Source organism: Siphateles boraxobius, unplaced genomic scaffold, assembly GCF_051911475.1.
Source record: "Siphateles boraxobius isolate OS27281-9 unplaced genomic scaffold, OSU_SipBor_1 231, whole genome shotgun sequence".
Lineage (NCBI taxonomy): Eukaryota > Metazoa > Chordata > Actinopteri > Cypriniformes > Leuciscidae > Siphateles > Siphateles boraxobius.
This window is the reverse complement of record NW_027508846.1, coordinates 64,804-75,000: the sequence shown is the minus strand read 5'-3', so window position 1 is coordinate 75,000 and position 10,197 is coordinate 64,804.

The window sequence follows — 10,197 nt, the reverse complement described above, 5'->3', positions numbered from 1 at the left end:
CGCTGACAGAGAAGGCTATGCTATACATGTGGCAGGCAGTGCAAGTGACAATAACAGGAGACATGACTCACCGTGTTTGTTGACTGATCTACTCACCAGTCGTTTGATGGACTCGTGAAAGGCACGAGAGGTAGAAGTAAGTTAGCTGGCTAGCGAAATGCTAACGCGTTGTGATGTACGCAAGGCTATATGGAGCCACAAACACAATCCAGACAGGAACCTGCTATCAGCCGGACCTGGGAAACACACATGCAGTGATGAATACAGAATGCACGGATAATAAATGCAGAAATGAGTGAGATGCAGTGAGACGCTCTTATTAAAAGCACTGGGAAATGAAGGAGAAAAGCACATGGTGTTAAACAGATTCAGACGAGGCAAATGTACATGAGCGGCTGCAGGCGGGAAACTCAATATCCAAGAAATAATTCAGTCCATTTCCTTAAAGTGAAATCCTCCATCAAAAAGTCTTGGCAAACGTTTATCTGAGTGTAATGGCACATGAAACTAACAAATACTGTAATAAAGTCCTGTAGGAGAAAACTGTGTGCTGCCATCACTGAGATCAACTGTACAACAGACGCTAACACAGTCATCCATGACTTCATCTAAAGAGTCGGTTCTGTTTTGTATTATTTACACTATATATATATATATATATGATCAGCTTAGTGCAGCTTATGTATTTCTGGAACACAGCGAAGCAGGAGTGAAACACAAAGCCAGTGAGAGGCCTCAAACAATCAGAGGAAGACGCAGGTCACACACAGCCAACAGAAACATGAAAATATGATGATGAGGAGGAAATCATGCTGGAAAACAAACCAATATTCCAGCCCAACGTTTCCCGGTGTTTTATGAGGATAGCACTGAGTGAGTTTATGATTGCTAAACTAATGCACTGATTCACAGTTCATTTCTGGCCTGAATGTCATAATTCAGAAACGGTTAACACTAATACTGTTCCATCATTAATCAATAACTACATAGGAACAAATGAGTAACACAATATCAACATTCTAATAACTAATATTAATAATAACAAGAAACTCTGATTAATGAATTAGTAAGTAATAGCACTTAGTTGAATGATGTAGTTCACTGTTTGCTAATCAGTAACTACTATTTATTCATTCAGAGGACTGGATGAACTGCTGTATACAGGTTCATAATTAATGTGAATAATGCACAATATAAAATAATCCTGGGTAAACTGATCTTGAGCTGGGCTTTAGAAAGACGCTACCTCAGGGTTTGTGTGGGACTCCGTCAGGAAAACCCCGGCAGTTCAGGAAGAACCATAAAGCACACGATCCTGCCTCTGTAATCGCTCTCGTCACAGGCTTGGATCTGAAACTACAGTGGAGAGAAACTTTGTGAAAGACTTGAGACACGTTCCTCCAGTTTGTGTGATTGTGATTCACTGCATTAACTAACTGTTAGCATTTCTTCTCACAAAATATCTGCACAATCCATCACTCAATGGATGGATGATGTGTGTCCGTGTGAATCCGCACACAGCTGGGATCTCTCAGGAACTGGGATCCTGTCAGGAAGGGAACGGAGTCTCTGACTCAGGCCTGAAGCTCCTGTCCACACCCAACATTCCCTGGGATGGAGCACGGGAACGCTCTGAGCTTCAAAACAATTCAGGATTCCCCCTGCTGAGTGTGTGTGTGTGTGTGTGTTGGCAGGCGGGCATCTGACCTCAAACAATCCCACAGAGACGCATGAATAACAGGAAGTCGCTGCCGGTGTGATGCTTTACTTGTGACGCCAGAGATGATGGAAAGTTAAACTCTCGTGTCTGTTTTTAATTCAGTGACGGTCGACAGTAGATCAGCTCAAAAATAAACATTAAAAGGACTATTTCTGGGTTGTGTATTATTAAAGTACAACAGTAATTCAAGCATTATTTCCACACTTTCCACTCGTGTGCTCGCTTACATGTTAGTGATTCTGGTTAATGTCTAGTGATATTGTGCACATGCAAAAATCTCATTTTGATTGATGTGACTTTAATGGTCAGGTCACAGTGTGCTCAGAAAACAGCAGAAACTCTGCAAACCATAAGTAGGTCAGCTTAATAAAAGAAACTTTTGATTTTAAGACCCATATAGTCTTCTCAATAATACTGGGCTCCACGCCTGTCGTTACACAAATGGATAATTAGACAGTGAGCCCTGATGTCTGCTGGATCAGAGAGTGTTTTTGTGTTCGATCTCAGATGAATCATCGCCGCACCCAACACTCATTTCCACTGCTCTTTGAATGGTAAAGTCAGCATGTTTTTCAGGTGTGTTTCTGCTTGATGTGCGTTTTCACCTCAAGTGATGACCAGTTAAAACCAAATAATGTGAACGGATTGTAAAACTGTGTAACAATAAGCACTTTGTGAAACAGAAACACTCCAGCAGCAATAAGAACTATGTTGCTTTGCTTTGATCTGATTATGTGAGATTTGATTTGATGTCCTCATGATCAGGGAGGAAAACAGTCCTTTCACTGTTGTCCAACAGAGCATTCATAAACCCCAGCTGTATGAACAAATGTGACCCTGTACCACAAAACATGGGTAATAAAAAAAAGAGAAATTTATACATCACCTGAAAGCTGAATACATAAGCTTTCCATTGATTTATGGTTTGTTAGGATAGGGCAATATTTGGCTGAGATACTATTTGAAAATCTGGAATCTGAGGGTGCAAAAAAATAGAAACATTGAAAAAATCGCCTTTAAAGTTGTGCTTTTATGTTCGTGATTGTGCTGCATTCACACACAAAAATAAATGTTTTATATAATTACGGTAGGAAATTTTCAAAATATCTTCATGGAACTGGATCTTTACTTAATAGCCTATTGATTTTTGCCATAAAAGTAAAATATTTTTTGACCCATACAATGCATTGTTGGCTATTGCAGGAAATATACCTGTGCTGGTTTTGTGATCCAGGACACATATGTAATTCTGAGACTTTCTGAAGAACATGTGATTCATTTGTGTTGCTATGCTGTTGCTAAGGCATTCTTAATGTCTGTCAGTCATTTCTAGGGTGATTCTCAGGGATATTCTGGGGCCGGATTCACCAAAATCCCCTAGAGCACCTACGGAAAAAGATAGTAGGGACAAATAAGTGCCCTGCAGCTCATAGCACCGCTGGATCCACATATGCATATTAACAATGAGCCATAACTGACGAGAATAAACTAAAAGACTCCACAACATAAGATATTCAACAATCCACTCCCCGCGATCGAGAACAACACGGGTGCATCCATTGAAAATTACTGTACATCATGCTCTGAACCTAATTAAATCAGCACATTCAAGGTATGAAAGCACACCGGACCTGGTCGAAATCGTGGCCAGGCACAGACGAATAACCGATCCGGAACAGCAAAACGAGCGGTGCAAAAGATGGGATCACAAGGCTATAAACTCTAGCAAAAGTGTTTTGTAGAGATCAACCTGCTGCCTGACCAATATCCTGAATCAGCATTCCTTTAGCCCAAGCCCATGAAGAAGCCACGCTCCTCCTGCAGTGTCCTAAAGGACAGGTTTCAGGCTCAGAAGAAGCCCTTAGTGCCTCCGATACACACAGCTGCTCAGACAGTCTAAAGTGACTGGATCTGTCCGATTAAGCGCGCAGGCTGGGACTGGGCATAGAGACGTACGCAGAATCCTGGGAGCAAACACTTGCAGCATTATAATCTGCACTCTAAACTAAGCAGAAAGCACTGTAGCCACTTAGACTGATCCTACAGTCATCCTTACTGAACTCCATACGAGCAGCGTCTGTAGACAGTGCTGCTAATTCCTCCACATGAGATAACAGAACCCTTCTCATGAGATAACAGATCCCTCAGCATGAGATAACAGAACCCTTCTCATGAGATAACAGATCCCTCAGCATGAGATAACAGAACCCTTCTCATGAGATAACAGATCCCTCAGCATGAGATAACAGATCCCTTCGCATGAGATAACAGATCCCTCAGCATGAGATAACAGATCCCTTCACATGAGATAACAGATCCCTCAGCATGAGATAACAGATCCCTTCGCATGAGATAACAGATCCCTCAGCATGAGATAACAGATCCCTTCGCATGAGATAACAGATCCCTTCGCATGAGATAACAGATCCCTTCGCATGAGATAACAGAACCCTTCACATGAGATAACAGATCCCTCAGCATGAGATAACAGATCCCTTCGCATGAGATAACAGATCTCTCCGCATGAGATAACAGATCCCTTCGCATGAGATAACAGATCCCTCAGCATGAGATAACAGATCCCTCCGCATGAGATAACAGATCCCTTCACATGAGATAACAGATCCCTCCGCATGAGATAACAGATCCCTCAGCATGAGATAACAGATCCCTCAGCATGAGATAACAGATCCCTCAGCATGAGATAACAGATCCCTTCGCATGAGATAACAGATCTCTCCGCATGAGATAACAGATCCCTTCGCATGAGATAACAGATCCCTCAGCATGAGATAACAGATCCCTCCGCATGAGATAACAGATCCCTCAGCATGAGATAACAGATCCCTCCGCATGAGATAACAGATCCCTCAGCATGAGATAACAGATCCCTCCGCATGAGATAACAGATCCCTCAGCATGAGATAACAGATCCCTTCACATGAGATAACAGATCCCTCCGCATGAGATAACAGATCCCTCTGCATGAGATAACAGATCCCTTCGCATGAGATAACAGATTCCTCACCATGAGATAACAGATCCCTCCGCATGAGATAACAGATCCCTCCGCATGAGATAACAGATCCCTTCACATGAGATAACAGATCCCTCCGCATGAGATAACAGATCCCTCAGCATGAGATAACAGTACCCTTCACATGAGATAACAGATCCCTCGGCATGAGATAACAGATCCCTTAGCATGAGATAACAGATCCCTTCACATGAGATAACAGATCCCTTCGCATGAGATAACAGATCCCTTCGCATGAGATAACAGATCTCTCCGCATGAGATAACAGATCCCTTCGCATGAGATAACAGATCCCTCAGCATGAGATAACAGATCCCTCCGCATGAGATAACAGATCCCTTAGCATGAGATAACAGATCCCTTCGCATGAGATAACAGATCCCTTAGCATGAGATAACAGATCCCTTAGCATGAGATAACAGATCCCTTCGCATGAGATAACAGATCCCTCCGCATGAGATAACAGAACCCTTCACATGAGATAACAGATCCCTCAGCATGAGATAACAGATCCCTTAGCATGAGATAACAGATCCCTTCGCATGAGATAACAGATCCCTCAGCATGAGATAACAGAACCCTTCACATGAGATAACAGATCCCTTCGCATGAGATAACAGATCCCTCAGCATGAGATAAAAGATCCCTTAGCATGAGATAACAGATCCCTTCGCATGAGATAACAGATCCCTTAGCATGAGATAACAGATCCCTTCGCATGAGATAACAGATCCCTCAGCATGAGATAACAGAACCCTTCACATGAGATAACAGATCCCTCAGCATGAGATAACAGATCCCTCAGCATGAGATAACAGATCCCTTCGCATGAGATAACAGATTCCTCACCATGAGATAACAGATCCCTCCGCATGAGATAACAGATCCCTTCACATGAGATAACAGATCCCTCCGCATGAGATAACAGATCCCTCAGCATGAGATAATAGTACCCTTCACATGAGATAACAGATCCCTCGGCATGAGATAACAGATCCCTTAGCATGAGATAACAGATCCCTTCACATGAGATAACAGATCCCTTCGCATGAGATAACAGATCCCTCAGCATGAGATAACAGATCCCTCAGCATGAGATAACAGATCCCTCCGCATGAGATAACAGATCCCTTCGCATTAGATAACAATCCCTCCGCATTAGATAACAAACCCTCCGCATTAGATTACAGAACCCTCCACATTAGATAACAGATGCCTCTGCATGAGATTACAGATTCCTCCGCATGAGATTACAGATCGCTCCGCGTGAGATTACAGATCCCTCAGCATGAGATAACAGATCCTTCCGCATGAGATTACAAATCCCTCAGCATGAGATAACAGATCCTTCCGCATGAGATTACAGATCCCTTCACATGAGATAACAGATCCCTCCGCATGAGAGGAAACAAGGAAACATTACGCCAGACACTGAAGCGAGCATGAGCAAATACACTCTTGATGGAAAATGTAAAACACCACCATCCATTCCAATAAGGACATGACGATCCTTGACTAGCGGAAGAAAGTGCTGCTTGAGGCAGTTTATGTGACACATTGCCAGAGCTCATCCAAGTGCCGCAGACAGTCAGCAGAATCACTGTAGGAACAAGACGAGAGCGCTGAACAAAGACTGTGTGCTCCTTAAAAACACACACTCTAATAGTTTTTGGTTCCGTGGCTGCGGTGTGTGGGTGAAGCCGGCTCTTCTGCACATTGACAGTCAGCTCAAGTCTCTTCAGATAGTCATGAATATTGTCATCGGTGTCGTCAAAAACTTCATCTGAAGGGCAAAGACCTCTTCCTCAACAGGACACCGGAGACCTTGAGCGACCGCATGCTGGAACTGCAGACGCGTGATCATCTGGGCTTCTCCTCCTGCGGCTGTGGAGACGGAAGGTGTTCGGCAAGCAGGTCTAGATGGTCGAAATTCTGAATGTCCTGACAGTAATTTGTCAGCAGAACGAACAGCAAGACTTATCCTTCGGCATGAGGCCTTCCAAGCTCGAAATCAGTTATCGGGGAGCTCCAACGATCCTCTCCACGCACAATACTCAGATCGCAAAAGGGATCGATATCCATTTGAAGAAATTTTCAATGGCGAGAAGTATTTCGATGCATTGATGGTTGCTTTGTGACAGAGAAAGATTCTGAGTCATATAGTGACAGGCTCCACCCGCAACTCATTTATGATGGAGGAAAAAAGAACACGATTGCAGTAACTTCCATTTTAACGATTTTGACGATTTTGTTCTCTTGAACATAGGATGGAAACGCTGCTTTATTTGCAAATGTTTAATGAGTTATTAAAAAAATTTTTTTTTTACTTTTATCAAGACATTTTTTTCCTAACCATATAAAAACATCATACTGTTAAAAGCTATAACTAAAATAAAATCTCAAATGTTTGCTTGACTGCAGGGCGTTTTCTGCAGCGGCTCGTGCTCATGTATTCATCGGCTGGCATGAGCCGCTACTGGCAGAAACACAAATCCCTGAGGAATTTGCTTGGAGAACATCTGAGTGAGTGACACGTTTTGGTTTGTTTTGGACAGCCTTGTTGTTCCTTGTCCAGCCCAGCGTTCCCAAACACATGAACAGGGATTCGTGTGTGACTCCTGTGGGAAGCGCGGGGGGTTTCGGCCTGTAAATTCCTCAACTCTAAACATGGATTCGTTACAAATGATGTCACGCTTACTAGGATCAAAAACCAGATGTTCTTATTTCTAACTCTGCAAAAAAAGCAAATGGTAAATTAACAGGTCTTTTATTTGAGAGACACAAGAAGAGGAATTTTGTTTTGCACAGTAGTTTATCATTCTGAGATGGATCTGTGGTGAAAATCAAGCTTCATTAGGCGTTTTATATTGAGTTGGCAAACATCGGGTGTCTTAACCATTTTCTCATTGACTCTCTCATCTCAAACGCAGATGTTTCACCTCCTCACTCTTTCGTGCCAGCGCAGTGATTCAGCGCGACTCCAGTGCTTCTCACAATCACATACTTCCATCAGTGATAATCAATGACTGAATGCAAAAATGCATTTAAATGAACAGCACACATATTGTAATTTTCATACGTAGCCTACTATTTGACCCATCATTTTCTCATCATTCACTCGCCCTCATTTATTCCAAACTTCTATGTCTTTCTTTCTTCTGTGGAGAAGAATAGGAGATTTTTTTAAATGGCCATTAAGCATCTTCTGTAAATGAAAATGTGGTTGGAATGTGACTAAATAAAGGCTATAAACTCCAAAAGATGACACTGGACACAACACAGAGATCATTTGGACACTGAAAGATAAAGTGTGCAGAGAAAGCAGGTTCCCAGATCAGCGTAGGAGCGTCTGCATGAAGTCTTGAGTGAGACAGACGAGTCTTTCATCTGAAGATGGAGTCGCCCACCGCTGTGGTTAATGTCACTGAACACTGAAGATACTGAAAACTGAAGACACGGAAGACTGAAGACACTGAAAACCGAAGACCGAAGACACTGAAGACCGAAGACTGAAGACACTGAAGACTGAAGACCGAAGACACTGAAGACTGAAGACCGAAGACCGAAGACACTGAAGACTAAAGACACTGAAAACTAAAGACACTGAAGACCGAAGACACTGAAGACTGAAGACACTGAAGACTGAAGACACGGAAGACTAAAGACACTGAAGACTGAAGACACTGAAGACTGAAGACACTGAAGACCGAAGACACTGAAGACCGAAGACACTGAAGACCGAAGACACTGAAGACTGAAGACAGAAGACACTGAAGACCGAAGACACTGAAGACTGAAGACACTGAAGACTGAAGACACTGAAGACACTGAAGACACTGAAGACACTGAAGACTGAAGACACTGAAGACTGAAGACTGAAGACACTGAAGACTGAAGACACTGAAGACTAAAGACACTGAAGACTGAAGACTGAAGACACTGAAGACACTGAAGACTGAAGACTGAAGACACTGAAGACTGAAGACTGAAGACACTGAAGACTGAAGACACTGTAGACTGAAGACTGAAGACTGAAGACACTGAAGACTGAAGACACTGAAGACTGAAGACTGAAGACACTGAAGACACTGAAGACTGAAGACACTGAAGACTGAAGACACTGAAGACTGAAGACTGAAGACTGAAGACACTGAAGACTGAAGACACTGAAGACTGAAGACTGAAGACTGAAGACACTGAAGACACTGAAGACTGAAGACACTGAAGACTAAAGACTGAAGACACTGAAGACTGAAGACACTGAAGACTAAAGACACTGAAGACTGAAGACTGAAGACACTGAAGACACTGAAGACTGAAGACTGAAGACACTGAAGACTGAAGACTGAAGACACTGAAGACTGAAGACACTGAAGACTGAAGACTGAAGACTGAAGACACTGAAGACTGAAGACACTGAAGACTGAAGACTGAAGACACTGAAGACACTGAAGACCGAAGACACTGAAGACCGAAGACACTGAAGACTGAAGACTGAAGACACTGAAGACTGAAGACTGAAGACACTGAAGACCGAAGACACTGAAGACTGAAGACACTGAAGACTGAAGACACTGAAGACCGAAGACACTGAAGACTGAAGACACTGAAGACTGAAGACACTGAAGACTGAAGACTGAAGACACTGAAGAGCGAAGACTGAAGACCGAAGACACTGAAGACTGAAGACACTGAAGACTGAAGACACTGAAGACCGAAGACACTGAAGACCGAAGACACTGAAGACTGAAGACACTGAAGACACTGAAGACACTGAAGACTGAAGACACTGAAGACTGAAGACTGAAGACACTGAAGACTAAAGACACTGAAGACTGAAGACACTGAAGACACTGAAGACTGAAGACACTGAAGACTGAAGACACTGAAGACTGAAAACTGAAGACACTGAAGACTGAAGACACTGAAGACTGAAGACTGAAGACACTGAAGACTGAAGACACTGAAGACTGAAGACACTGAAGACTGAAGACACTGAAGACACTGAAGACTGAAGACACTGAAGACTGAAGACACTGAAGACTGAAAACTGAAGACACTGAAGACTCAAGACACTGAAGACTGAAGACACTGAAGACTGAAGACACTGAAGACTGAAGACACTGAAGACACTGAAGACTGAAGACTGAAGACACTGAAGACTGAAGACACTGAAGACACTGAAGACTGAAGACACTGAAGACTGAAGACACTGAAGACACTGAAGACACTGAAGACTGAAGACACTGAAGACTGAAGACACTGAAGACACTGAAGACTGAAGACACTGAAGACTGAAGACACTGAAGACACTGAAGACTGAAGACACTGAAGACTGAAGACACTGAAGACACTGAAGACTGAAGACACTGAAGACTGAAGACACTGAAGACTGAAGACTGAAGACTGAAGACACTGAAGACTGAAGACTGAAGACACT